Here is a 12,360-nt window from a genome sequence, read left to right on the forward strand (position 1 = left end):
ACCCGCGAGCCCTGTCTGACCGGTAGGGCCTTTCCTTAGTGCTGACCTGCTCGGATGCGTTGCTGTTCAACTTGTGCAACTGTGGAAGTGGCACACCCCGTGCAGGCCAAATTTCAAGAAGAAGAAACGAAGAGAAGTCCACAGCCAGTTTTCCGACAGGAATGGAAGGCTCCTTCGTCCGGACATTGACATAGTAAGTTGTCATCGAGCAGTTTAGAGCGCTGCTTCGCGGGAAAACTTTGCTTGGAAGGAGTCATAGAGTCATAGAGATGTACATCACGGAAAGAGACCCTTCGGTCGGACCGTTCCGACCAGATATCCCATCCCAATCTAGTCGTACCTGCCGGCACCCGGGCCATATCCCTCCAAACCCTTCCTATTTATATAGCCATCCAGATGCCTTTTAAATGTTGCAATTGTACTAGCCTCCGCCACTTCCTCTGGCAGCTCATTCCATACACGTACCACCCTCTGTGTGAAAAAGGTGCCCCTTAGTTCTCTTTCATATCTTTTCCCTCTCACCCTAAACCTCTGCCCTCTCGTGCTGGTCTCCCGCACCCCAGGGAAAAGACTTTGTCTATTTATCCTATCTATACGCCTCATGATTTTATATCAATGATATAAATATCTCAGCAAGGGGCCCAGCAATCACTTCCCTAGCTTCCCACAGACCTGCTCAGGTCCTGGGCATTTATCCACTTGTATGCGTTTCAAGGCATCCAGCATTCCTCCCCTGCAATGTGGACAATTTACAAGATGTCACCATCCATTTCCCTATATTCTATACTTCTCCCTACATTCTATCCTTTTCCACAGTAAACACTGATGCAAACTACTCGTTTAGTATCGCCCAGCCCCCCCCACCCCCCACCTCTCCTGCGGCTCGACACAAAGGCCGCTGTGCTGATCATTGAGGGGCCCTATTCTCTCCCTAGTCACCCTTTTGTCCTTATAATGTATTTGTAAAAACCCTTTGGATTTTCCTTAACTCTATCTGCCAAAGCTATCTCAGGTCCCCTTTTTGCCCTCCTGATTTCCCGACTGTCTTTATACTCTGGTAAGGATTCACTCGATCTATCCTGTCTATACCTGACATGTGCTTCCTTCTTTTTCTTAACCAAACCCTCATTTTCTTAGGCTCTTTGGTAAACGGAAGCACCTCCCTTCTTGCTGAGCAAAGGATCTTAGTGCGCTGTGGCGTGGCTCTCCAGTAGCGGAGCCATCGAGGCAAAGAGGCCGAATGTTGGCTGCCAAGAGCAAGACATACCGGGCTTTGCCGACCTCCTGACGCCACGGCTCTGCGGCACCGCGAGTGGGCCGTGTCTCTGCACGGGCCGGAGCCCAGCATGTAACGGGCGACGTGCGTGATTGTGGATTGAAAGCCGATATCCTGGCCTCACTTGAGCTGCAGCTTTCTGACAAGGCTTGTTCTGTGGCTCGCAGCACCTTGAAAACCGGCCTATTTGGGCACCCGGTATGCCCCTCGGCTGTCGGCTGGCCTTCTTAGCGCAGTAGGCAGCGCGTCAGTCTCATAGTCTGAAGGTCCTGAGTTCAATCCTCAGAGAAGGCAAGACTGTGGCCTTTGCCACCGTGCGTGTTTTCTTTCTCTCCGCGGGCAAGAATATTTGCTTTGGACGGCTTCACGCCTGATTTGAGCTGACCACACCAGAGCAAACGCGCTGCTGCAAGGTTTAACATCTGGGCGACACGTGCTCAACTTTTTGTTCTGCGCAGCATTTTGTAAACTCACCATCGTGCCATCTGTGCAGCAGCAAAGACTGGAGCCACATGCAGGGTTCACGCGAGGTCACACTGCTTGCGTCCCAAACGTGTCCCCAGGAAAAGCATTGTGGAGAATGTGGGCATCGATCCCACTACCTCTCGCATGCTAAGCGAGCGCTCTACCATTTGAGCTAATTCCCCTATGCTAGGTGCTCACCTCAGCCCCATGGTGCTTCGGAACGATGAGCTGAGAGCAGCAGGCGATTTCCTCTCGAGATTGTACGCTGTATTCAGCCGAACAACGCGATGCGACTATCGGCACATCCGAGCAGCAGCAGCACGTGCGCGAAGTCTTCTGGAAAACACGGTGCCGCCGAAAGAATCGCCAGCGAGACGCTCTGAGATTCCAGAATCCAAAGGAACCGATCGGCACGAGCAGTCACAACAAGTGTGAGGTAGCACTCGAGAGCGCTGTCTGACTGATTGGAGACTTGCGACACTTTCAAGTGAGTGCTGACTGACTGCGTGGATGTTGTGTTCCTCCAGAGGGCTCCCTGCTGCTCGTGGTTTGCAACTGCAGACGTCACAGCACACCAACAGGCAGAATTCTCTGAAGAAGAAGAAGGTGTATTTTGGAGAAAGAGAACACTGGGGGCTGTTACCAGACAAAAAAAGAGGCCTTCTCCTTCATCCTCGTGAGCTGCAGCCATGCGGTCAGGTTCCGCAAAGTGCTGCTTTCAGATACACGCCAAGCAGGCCGAGATGCAAATAGCAACCGCCACTCGTCTGAAGCAGCACCCGCGAGCCCTGTCTGACCGGTAGGGCCTTTCCTTAGTGCTGACCTGCTCGGATGCGTTGCTGTTCAACTTGTGCAACTGTGGAAGTGGCACACCCCGTGCAGGCCAAATTTCAAGAAGAAGAAACGAAGAGAAGTCCACAGCCAGTTTTCCGACAGGAATGGAAGGCTCCTTCGTCCGGACATTGACATAGTAAGTTGTCATCGAGCAGTTTAGAGCGCTGCTTCGCGGGAAAACTTTGCTTGGAAGGAGTCATAGAGTCATAGAGATGTACATCACGGAAAGAGACCCTTCGGTCGGACCGTTCCGACCAGATATCCCATCCCAATCTAGTCGTACCTGCCGGCACCCGGGCCATATCCCTCCAAACCCTTCCTATTTATATAGCCATCCAGATGCCTTTTAAATGTTGCAATTGTACTAGCCTCCGCCACTTCCTCTGGCAGCTCATTCCATACACGTACCACCCTCTGTGTGAAAAAGGTGCCCCTTAGTTCTCTTTCATATCTTTTCCCTCTCACCCTAAACCTCTGCCCTCTCGTGCTGGTCTCCCGCACCCCAGGGAAAAGACTTTGTCTATTTATCCTATCTATACGCCTCATGATTTTATATCAATGATATAAATATCTCAGCAAGGGGCCCAGCAATCACTTCCCTAGCTTCCCACAGACCTGCTCAGGTCCTGGGCATTTATCCACTTGTATGCGTTTCAAGGCATCCAGCATTCCTCCCCTGCAATGTGGACAATTTACAAGATGTCACCATCCATTTCCCTATATTCTATACTTCTCCCTACATTCTATCCTTTTCCACAGTAAACACTGATGCAAACTACTCGTTTAGTATCGCCCAGCCCCCCCCACCCCCCACCTCTCCTGCGGCTCGACACAAAGGCCGCTGTGCTGATCATTGAGGGGCCCTATTCTCTCCCTAGTCACCCTTTTGTCCTTATAATGTATTTGTAAAAACCCTTTGGATTTTCCTTAACTCTATCTGCCAAAGCTATCTCAGGTCCCCTTTTTGCCCTCCTGATTTCCCGACTGTCTTTATACTCTGGTAAGGATTCACTCGATCTATCCTGTCTATACCTGACATGTGCTTCCTTCTTTTTCTTAACCAAACCCTCATTTTCTTAGGCTCTTTGGTAAACGGAAGCACCTCCCTTCTTGCTGAGCAAAGGATCTTAGTGCGCTGTGGCGTGGCTCTCCAGTAGCGGAGCCATCGAGGCAAAGAGGCCGAATGTTGGCTGCCAAGAGCAAGACATACCGGGCTTTGCCGACCTCCTGACGCCACGGCTCTGCGGCACCGCGAGTGGGCCGTGTCTCTGCACGGGCCGGAGCCCAGCATGTAACGGGCGACGTGCGTGATTGTGGATTGAAAGCCGATATCCTGGCCTCACTTGAGCTGCAGCTTTCTGACAAGGCTTGTTCTGTGGCTCGCAGCACCTTGAAAACCGGCCTATTTGGGCACCCGGTATGCCCCTCGGCTGTCGGCTGGCCTTCTTAGCGCAGTAGGCAGCGCGTCAGTCTCATAGTCTGAAGGTCCTGAGTTCAATCCTCAGAGAAGGCAAGACTGTGGCCTTTGCCACCGTGCGTGTTTTCTTTCTCTCCGCGGGCAAGAATATTTGCTTTGGACGGCTTCACGCCTGATTTGAGCTGACCACACCAGAGCAAACGCGCTGCTGCAAGGTTTAACATCTGGGCGACACGTGCTCAACTTTTTGTTCTGCGCAGCATTTTGTAAACTCACCATCGTGCCATCTGTGCAGCAGCAAAGACTGGAGCCACATGCAGGGTTCACGCGAGGTCACACTGCTTGCGTCCCAAACGTGTCCCCAGGAAAAGCATTGTGGAGAATGTGGGCATCGATCCCACTACCTCTCGCATGCTAAGCGAGCGCTCTACCATTTGAGCTAATTCCCCTATGCTAGGTGCTCACCTCAGCCCCATGGTGCTTCGGAACGATGAGCTGAGAGCAGCAGGCGATTTCCTCTCGAGATTGTACGCTGTATTCAGCCGAACAACGCGATGCGACTATCGGCACATCCGAGCAGCAGCAGCACGTGCGCGAAGTCTTCTGGAAAACACGGTGCCGCCGAAAGAATCGCCAGCGAGACGCTCTGAGATTCCAGAATCCAAAGGAACCGATCGGCACGAGCAGTCACAACAAGTGTGAGGTAGCACTCGAGAGCGCTGTCTGACTGATTGGAGACTTGCGACACTTTCAAGTGAGTGCTGACTGACTGCGTGGATGTTGTGTTCCTCCAGAGGGCTCCCTGCTGCTCGTGGTTTGCAACTGCAGACGTCACAGCACACCAACAGGCAGAATTCTCTGAAGAAGAAGAAGGTGTATTTTGGAGAAAGAGAACACTGGGGGCTGTTACCAGACAAAAAAAGAGGCCTTCTCCTTCATCCTCGTGAGCTGCAGCCATGCGGTCAGGTTCCGCAAAGTGCTGCTTTCAGATACACGCCAAGCAGGCCGAGATGCAAATAGCAACCGCCACTCGTCTGAAGCAGCACCCGCGAGCCCTGTCTGACCGGTAGGGCCTTTCCTTAGTGCTGACCTGCTCGGATGCGTTGCTGTTCAACTTGTGCAACTGTGGAAGTGGCACACCCCGTGCAGGCCAAATTTCAAGAAGAAGAAACGAAGAGAAGTCCACAGCCAGTTTTCCGACAGGAATGGAAGGCTCCTTCGTCCGGACATTGACATAGTAAGTTGTCATCGAGCAGTTTAGAGCGCTGCTTCGCGGGAAAACTTTGCTTGGAAGGAGTCATAGAGTCATAGAGATGTACATCACGGAAAGAGACCCTTCGGTCGGACCGTTCCGACCAGATATCCCATCCCAATCTAGTCGTACCTGCCGGCATCCGGGCCATATCCCTCCAAACCCTTCCTATTTATATAGCCATCCAGATGCCTTTTAAATGTTGCAATTGTACTAGCCTCCGCCACTTCCTCTGGCAGCTCATTCCATACACGTACCACCCTCTGTGTGAAAAAGGTGCCCCTTAGTTCTCTTTCATATCTTTTCCCTCTCACCCTAAACCTCTGCCCTCTCGTGCTGGTCTCCCGCACCCCAGGGAAAAGACTTTGTCTATTTATCCTATCTATACGCCTCATGATTTTATATCAATGATATAAATATCTCAGCAAGGGGCCCAGCAATCACTTCCCTAGCTTCCCACAGACCTGCTCAGGTCCTGGGCATTTATCCACTTGTATGCGTTTCAAGGCATCCAGCATTCCTCCCCTGCAATGTGGACAATTTACAAGATGTCACCATCCATTTCCCTATATTCTATACTTCTCCCTACATTCTATCCTTTTCCACAGTAAACACTGATGCAAACTACTCGTTTAGTATCGCCCAGCCCCCCCCACCCCCCACCTCTCCTGCGGCTCGACACAAAGGCCGCTGTGCTGATCATTGAGGGGCCCTATTCTCTCCCTAGTCACCCTTTTGTCCTTATAATGTATTTGTAAAAACCCTTTGGATTTTCCTTAACTCTATCTGCCAAAGCTATCTCAGGTCCCCTTTTTGCCCTCCTGATTTCCCGACTGTCTTTATACTCTGGTAAGGATTCACTCGATCTATCCTGTCTATACCTGACATGTGCTTCCTTCTTTTTCTTAACCAAACCCTCATTTTCTTAGGCTCTTTGGTAAACGGAAGCACCTCCCTTCTTGCTGAGCAAAGGATCTTAGTGCGCTGTGGCGTGGCTCTCCAGTAGCGGAGCCATCGAGGCAAAGAGGCCGAATGTTGGCTGCCAAGAGCAAGACATACCGGGCTTTGCCGACCTCCTGACGCCACGGCTCTGCGGCACCGCGAGTGGGCCGTGTCTCTGCACGGGCCGGAGCCCAGCATGTAACGGGCGACGTGCGTGATTGTGGATTGAAAGCCGATATCCTGGCCTCACTTGAGCTGCAGCTTTCTGACAAGGCTTGTTCTGTGGCTCGCAGCACCTTGAAAACCGGCCTATTTGGGCACCCGGTATGCCCCTCGGCTGTCGGCTGGCCTTCTTAGCGCAGTAGGCAGCGCGTCAGTCTCATAGTCTGAAGGTCCTGAGTTCAATCCTCAGAGAAGGCAAGACTGTGGCCTTTGCCACCGTGCGTGTTTTCTTTCTCTCCGCGGGCAAGAATATTTGCTTTGGACGGCTTCACGCCTGATTTGAGCTGACCACACCAGAGCAAACGCGCTGCTGCAAGGTTTAACATCTGGGCGACACGTGCTCAACTTTTTGTTCTGCGCAGCATTTTGTAAACTCACCATCGTGCCATCTGTGCAGCAGCAAAGACTGGAGCCACATGCAGGGTTCACGCGAGGTCACACTGCTTGCGTCCCAAACGTGTCCCCAGGAAAAGCATTGTGGAGAATGTGGGCATCGATCCCACTACCTCTCGCATGCTAAGCGAGCGCTCTACCATTTGAGCTAATTCCCCTATGCTAGGTGCTCACCTCAGCCCCATGGTGCTTCGGAACGATGAGCTGAGAGCAGCAGGCGATTTCCTCTCGAGATTGTACGCTGTATTCAGCCGAACAACGCGATGCGACTATCGGCACATCCGAGCAGCAGCAGCACGTGCGCGAAGTCTTCTGGAAAACACGGTGCCGCCGAAAGAATCGCCAGCGAGACGCTCTGAGATTCCAGAATCCAAAGGAACCGATCGGCACGAGCAGTCACAACAAGTGTGAGGTAGCACTCGAGAGCGCTGTCTGACTGATTGGAGACTTGCGACACTTTCAAGTGAGTGCTGACTGACTGCGTGGATGTTGTGTTCCTCCAGAGGGCTCCCTGCTGCTCGTGGTTTGCAACTGCAGACGTCACAGCACACCAACAGGCAGAATTCTCTGAAGAAGAAGAAGGTGTATTTTGGAGAAAGAGAACACTGGGGGCTGTTACCAGACAAAAAAAGAGGCCTTCTCCTTCATCCTCGTGAGCTGCAGCCATGCGGTCAGGTTCCGCAAAGTGCTGCTTTCAGATACACGCCAAGCAGGCCGAGATGCAAATAGCAACCGCCACTCGTCTGAAGCAGCACCCGCGAGCCCTGTCTGACCGGTAGGGCCTTTCCTTAGTGCTGACCTGCTCGGATGCGTTGCTGTTCAACTTGTGCAACTGTGGAAGTGGCACACCCCGTGCAGGCCAAATTTCAAGAAGAAGAAACGAAGAGAAGTCCACAGCCAGTTTTCCGACAGGAATGGAAGGCTCCTTCGTCCGGACATTGACATAGTAAGTTGTCATCGAGCAGTTTAGAGCGCTGCTTCGCGGGAAAACTTTGCTTGGAAGGAGTCATAGAGTCATAGAGATGTACATCACGGAAAGAGACCCTTCGGTCGGACCGTTCCGACCAGATATCCCATCCCAATCTAGTCGTACCTGCCGGCACCCGGGCCATATCCCTCCAAACCCTTCCTATTTATATAGCCATCCAGATGCCTTTTAAATGTTGCAATTGTACTAGCCTCCGCCACTTCCTCTGGCAGCTCATTCCATACACGTACCACCCTCTGTGTGAAAAAGGTGCCCCTTAGTTCTCTTTCATATCTTTTCCCTCTCACCCTAAACCTCTGCCCTCTCGTGCTGGTCTCCCGCACCCCAGGGAAAAGACTTTGTCTATTTATCCTATCTATACGCCTCATGATTTTATATCAATGATATAAATATCTCAGCAAGGGGCCCAGCAATCACTTCCCTAGCTTCCCACAGACCTGCTCAGGTCCTGGGCATTTATCCACTTGTATGCGTTTCAAGGCATCCAGCATTCCTCCCCTGCAATGTGGACAATTTACAAGATGTCACCATCCATTTCCCTATATTCTATACTTCTCCCTACATTCTATCCTTTTCCACAGTAAACACTGATGCAAACTACTCGTTTAGTATCGCCCAGCCCCCCCCACCCCCCACCTCTCCTGCGGCTCGACACAAAGGCCGCTGTGCTGATCATTGAGGGGCCCTATTCTCTCCCTAGTCACCCTTTTGTCCTTATAATGTATTTGTAAAAACCCTTTGGATTTTCCTTAACTCTATCTGCCAAAGCTATCTCAGGTCCCCTTTTTGCCCTCCTGATTTCCCGACTGTCTTTATACTCTGGTAAGGATTCACTCGATCTATCCTGTCTATACCTGACATGTGCTTCCTTCTTTTTCTTAACCAAACCCTCATTTTCTTAGGCTCTTTGGTAAACGGAAGCACCTCCCTTCTTGCTGAGCAAAGGATCTTAGTGCGCTGTGGCGTGGCTCTCCAGTAGCGGAGCCATCGAGACAAAGAGGCCGAATGTTGGCTGCCAAGAGCAAGACATACCGGGCTTTGCCGACCTCCTGACGCCACGGCTCTGCGGCACCGCGAGTGGGCCGTGTCTCTGCACGGGCCGGAGCCCAGCATGTAACGGGCGACGTGCGTGATTGTGGATTGAAAGCCGATATCCTGGCCTCACTTGAGCTGCAGCTTTCTGACAAGGCTTGTTCTGTGGCTCGCAGCACCTTGAAAACCGGCCTATTTGGGCACCCGGTATGCCCCTCGGCTGTCGGCTGGCCTTCTTAGCGCAGTAGGCAGCGCGTCAGTCTCATAATCTGAAGGTCCTGAGTTCAATCCTCAGAGAAGGCAAGAGTGTGGCCTTTGCCACCGTGCGTGTTTTCTTTCTCTCCGCGGGCAAGAATATTTGCTTTGGACGGCTTCACGCCTGATTTGAGCTGACCACACCAGAGCAAACGCGCTGCTGCAAGGTTTAACATCTGGGCGACACGTGCTCAACTTTTTGTTCTGCGCAGCATTTTGTAAACTCACCATCGTGCCATCTGTGCAGCAGCAAAGACTGGAGCCACATGCAGGGTTCACGCGAGGTCACACTGCTTGCGTCCCAAACGTGTCCCCAGGAAAAGCATTGTGGAGAATGTGGGCATCGATCCCACTACCTCTCGCATGCTAAGCGAGCGCTCTACCATTTGAGCTAATTCCCCTATGCTAGGTGCTCACCTCAGCCCCATGGTGCTTCGGAACGATGAGCTGAGAGCAGCAGGCGATTTCCTCTCGAGATTGTACGCTGTATTCAGCCGAACAACGCGATGCGACTATCGGCACATCCGAGCAGCAGCAGCACGTGCGCGAAGTCTTCTGGAAAACACGGTGCCGCCGAAAGAATCGCCAGCGAGACGCTCTGAGATTCCAGAATCCAAAGGAACCGATCGGCACGAGCAGTCACAACAAGTGTGAGGTAGCACTCGAGAGCGCTGTCTGACTGATTGGAGACTTGCGACACTTTCAAGTGAGTGCTGACTGACTGCGTGGATGTTGTGTTCCTCCAGAGGGCTCCCTGCTGCTCGTGGTTTGCAACTGCAGACGTCACAGCACACCAACAGGCAGAATTCTCTGAAGAAGAAGAAGGTGTATTTTGGAGAAAGAGAACACTGGGGGCTGTTACCAGACAAAAAAAGAGGCCTTCTCCTTCATCCTCGTGAGCTGCAGCCATGCGGTCAGGTTCCGCAAAGTGCTGCTTTCAGATACACGCCAAGCAGGCCGAGATGCAAATAGCAACCGCCACTCGTCTGAAGCAGCACCCGCGAGCCCTGTCTGACCGGTAGGGCCTTTCCTTAGTGCTGACCTGCTCGGATGCGTTGCTGTTCAACTTGTGCAACTGTGGAAGTGGCACACCCCGTGCAGGCCAAATTTCAAGAAGAAGAAACGAAGAGAAGTCCACAGCCAGTTTTCCGACAGGAATGGAAGGCTCCTTCGTCCGGACATTGACATAGTAAGTTGTCATCGAGCAGTTTAGAGCGCTGCTTCGCGGGAAAACTTTGCTTGGAAGGAGTCATAGAGTCATAGAGATGTACATCACGGAAAGAGACCCTTCGGTCGGACCGTTCCGACCAGATATCCCATCCCAATCTAGTCGTACCTGCCGGCACCCGGGCCATATCCCTCCAAACCCTTCCTATTTATATAGCCATCCAGATGCCTTTTAAATGTTGCAATTGTACTAGCCTCCGCCACTTCCTCTGGCAGCTCATTCCATACACGTACCACCCTCTGTGTGAAAAAGGTGCCCCTTAGTTCTCTTTCATATCTTTTCCCTCTCACCCTAAACCTCTGCCCTCTCGTGCTGGTCTCCCGCACCCCAGGGAAAAGACTTTGTCTATTTATCCTATCTATACGCCTCATGATTTTATATCAATGATATAAATATCTCAGCAAGGGGCCCAGCAATCACTTCCCTAGCTTCCCACAGACCTGCTCAGGTCCTGGGCATTTATCCACTTGTATGCGTTTCAAGGCATCCAGCATTCCTCCCCTGCAATGTGGACAATTTACAAGATGTCACCATCCATTTCCCTATATTCTATACTTCTCCCTACATTCTATCCTTTTCCACAGTAAACACTGATGCAAACTACTCGTTTAGTATCGCCCAGCCCCCCCCACCCCCCACCTCTCCTGCGGCTCGACACAAAGGCCGCTGTGCTGATCATTGAGGGGCCCTATTCTCTCCCTAGTCACCCTTTTGTCCTTATAATGTATTTGTAAAAACCCTTTGGATTTTCCTTAACTCTATCTGCCAAAGCTATCTCAGGTCCCCTTTTTGCCCTCCTGATTTCCCGACTGTCTTTATACTCTGGTAAGGATTCACTCGATCTATCCTGTCTATACCTGACATGTGCTTCCTTCTTTTTCTTAACCAAACCCTCATTTTCTTAGGCTCTTTGGTAAACGGAAGCACCTCCCTTCTTGCTGAGCAAAGGATCTTAGTGCGCTGTGGCGTGGCTCTCCAGTAGCGGAGCCATCGAGACAAAGAGGCCGAATGTTGGCTGCCAAGAGCAAGACATACCGGGCTTTGCCGACCTCCTGACGCCACGGCTCTGCGGCACCGCGAGTGGGCCGTGTCTCTGCACGGGCCGGAGCCCAGCATGTAACGGGCGACGTGCGTGATTGTGGATTGAAAGCCGATATCCTGGCCTCACTTGAGCTGCAGCTTTCTGACAAGGCTTGTTCTGTGGCTCGCAGCACCTTGAAAACCGGCCTATTTGGGCACCCGGTATGCCCCTCGGCTGTCGGCTGGCCTTCTTAGCGCAGTAGGCAGCGCGTCAGTCTCATAATCTGAAGGTCCTGAGTTCAATCCTCAGAGAAGGCAAGAGTGTGGCCTTTGCCACCGTGCGTGTTTTCTTTCTCTCCGCGGGCAAGAATATTTGCTTTGGACGGCTTCACGCCTGATTTGAGCTGACCACACCAGAGCAAACGCGCTGCTGCAAGGTTTAACATCTGGGCGACACGTGCTCAACTTTTTGTTCTGCGCAGCATTTTGTAAACTCACCATCGTGCCATCTGTGCAGCAGCAAAGACTGGAGCCACATGCAGGGTTCACGCGAGGTCACACTGCTTGCGTCCCAAACGTGTCCCCAGGAAAAGCATTGTGGAGAATGTGGGCATCGATCCCACTACCTCTCGCATGCTAAGCGAGCGCTCTACCATTTGAGCTAATTCCCCTATGCTAGGTGCTCACCTCAGCCCCATGGTGCTTCGGAACGATGAGCTGAGAGCAGCAGGCGATTTCCTCTCGAGATTGTACGCTGTATTCAGCCGAACAACGCGATGCGACTATCGGCACATCCGAGCAGCAGCAGCACGTGCGCGAAGTCTTCTGGAAAACACGGTGCCGCCGAAAGAATCGCCAGCGAGACGCTCTGAGATTCCAGAATCCAAAGGAACCGATCGGCACGAGCAGTCACAACAAGTGTGAGGTAGCACTCGAGAGCGCTGTCTGACTGATTGGAGACTTGCGACACTTTCAAGTGAGTGCTGACTGACTGCGTGGATGTTGTGTTCCTCCAGAGGGCTCCCTGCTGCTCGTG

The 12,360-nt window shown here is 52.2% G+C and overlaps 10 non-coding genes across 10 annotated transcripts; 5 read left to right on the top strand and 5 right to left on the bottom strand.

The window, feature by feature from the left end:
- The first annotated feature begins 1,497 nt into the window (after nt 1–1,497).
- On the top strand, nt 1,498–1,570 carry trnam-cau (transfer RNA methionine (anticodon CAU)). The gene has a single exon. It is a non-coding gene; the product is annotated as a tRNA-Met (tRNA).
- Nucleotides 1,571–1,850: 280 nt separating this feature from the next.
- Nucleotides 1,851–1,923, bottom strand: trnaa-agc (transfer RNA alanine (anticodon AGC)). The gene has a single exon. It is a non-coding gene; the product is annotated as a tRNA-Ala (tRNA).
- Nucleotides 1,924–4,015: 2,092 nt separating this feature from the next.
- trnam-cau (transfer RNA methionine (anticodon CAU)) lies at nt 4,016–4,088 on the top strand. The gene has a single exon. It is a non-coding gene; the product is annotated as a tRNA-Met (tRNA).
- Nucleotides 4,089–4,368: 280 nt separating this feature from the next.
- Nucleotides 4,369–4,441, bottom strand: trnaa-agc (transfer RNA alanine (anticodon AGC)). The gene has a single exon. It is a non-coding gene; the product is annotated as a tRNA-Ala (tRNA).
- A 2,092-nt stretch (nt 4,442–6,533) lies between these two features.
- trnam-cau (transfer RNA methionine (anticodon CAU)) lies at nt 6,534–6,606 on the top strand. Its single transcript has one exon. It is a non-coding gene; the product is annotated as a tRNA-Met (tRNA).
- Nucleotides 6,607–6,886: 280 nt separating this feature from the next.
- Nucleotides 6,887–6,959, bottom strand: trnaa-agc (transfer RNA alanine (anticodon AGC)). Its single transcript has one exon. It is a non-coding gene; the product is annotated as a tRNA-Ala (tRNA).
- Nucleotides 6,960–9,051: 2,092 nt separating this feature from the next.
- On the top strand, nt 9,052–9,124 carry trnam-cau (transfer RNA methionine (anticodon CAU)). Its single transcript has one exon. It is a non-coding gene; the product is annotated as a tRNA-Met (tRNA).
- A 280-nt stretch (nt 9,125–9,404) lies between these two features.
- On the bottom strand, nt 9,405–9,477 carry trnaa-agc (transfer RNA alanine (anticodon AGC)). Its single transcript has one exon. It is a non-coding gene; the product is annotated as a tRNA-Ala (tRNA).
- A 2,092-nt stretch (nt 9,478–11,569) lies between these two features.
- trnam-cau (transfer RNA methionine (anticodon CAU)) lies at nt 11,570–11,642 on the top strand. The gene has a single exon. It is a non-coding gene; the product is annotated as a tRNA-Met (tRNA).
- A 280-nt stretch (nt 11,643–11,922) lies between these two features.
- trnaa-agc (transfer RNA alanine (anticodon AGC)) lies at nt 11,923–11,995 on the bottom strand. Its single transcript has one exon. It is a non-coding gene; the product is annotated as a tRNA-Ala (tRNA).
- Nucleotides 11,996–12,360: the final 365 nt, after the last annotated feature.

The sequence above is a fragment of the Chiloscyllium plagiosum genome, unplaced genomic scaffold, assembly GCF_037043375.1.
Source record: "Chiloscyllium plagiosum isolate Xiang-an unplaced genomic scaffold, Cpla_swu_hap1 HiC_scaffold_4, whole genome shotgun sequence".
Taxonomy (NCBI): domain Eukaryota; kingdom Metazoa; phylum Chordata; class Chondrichthyes; order Orectolobiformes; family Hemiscylliidae; genus Chiloscyllium; species Chiloscyllium plagiosum.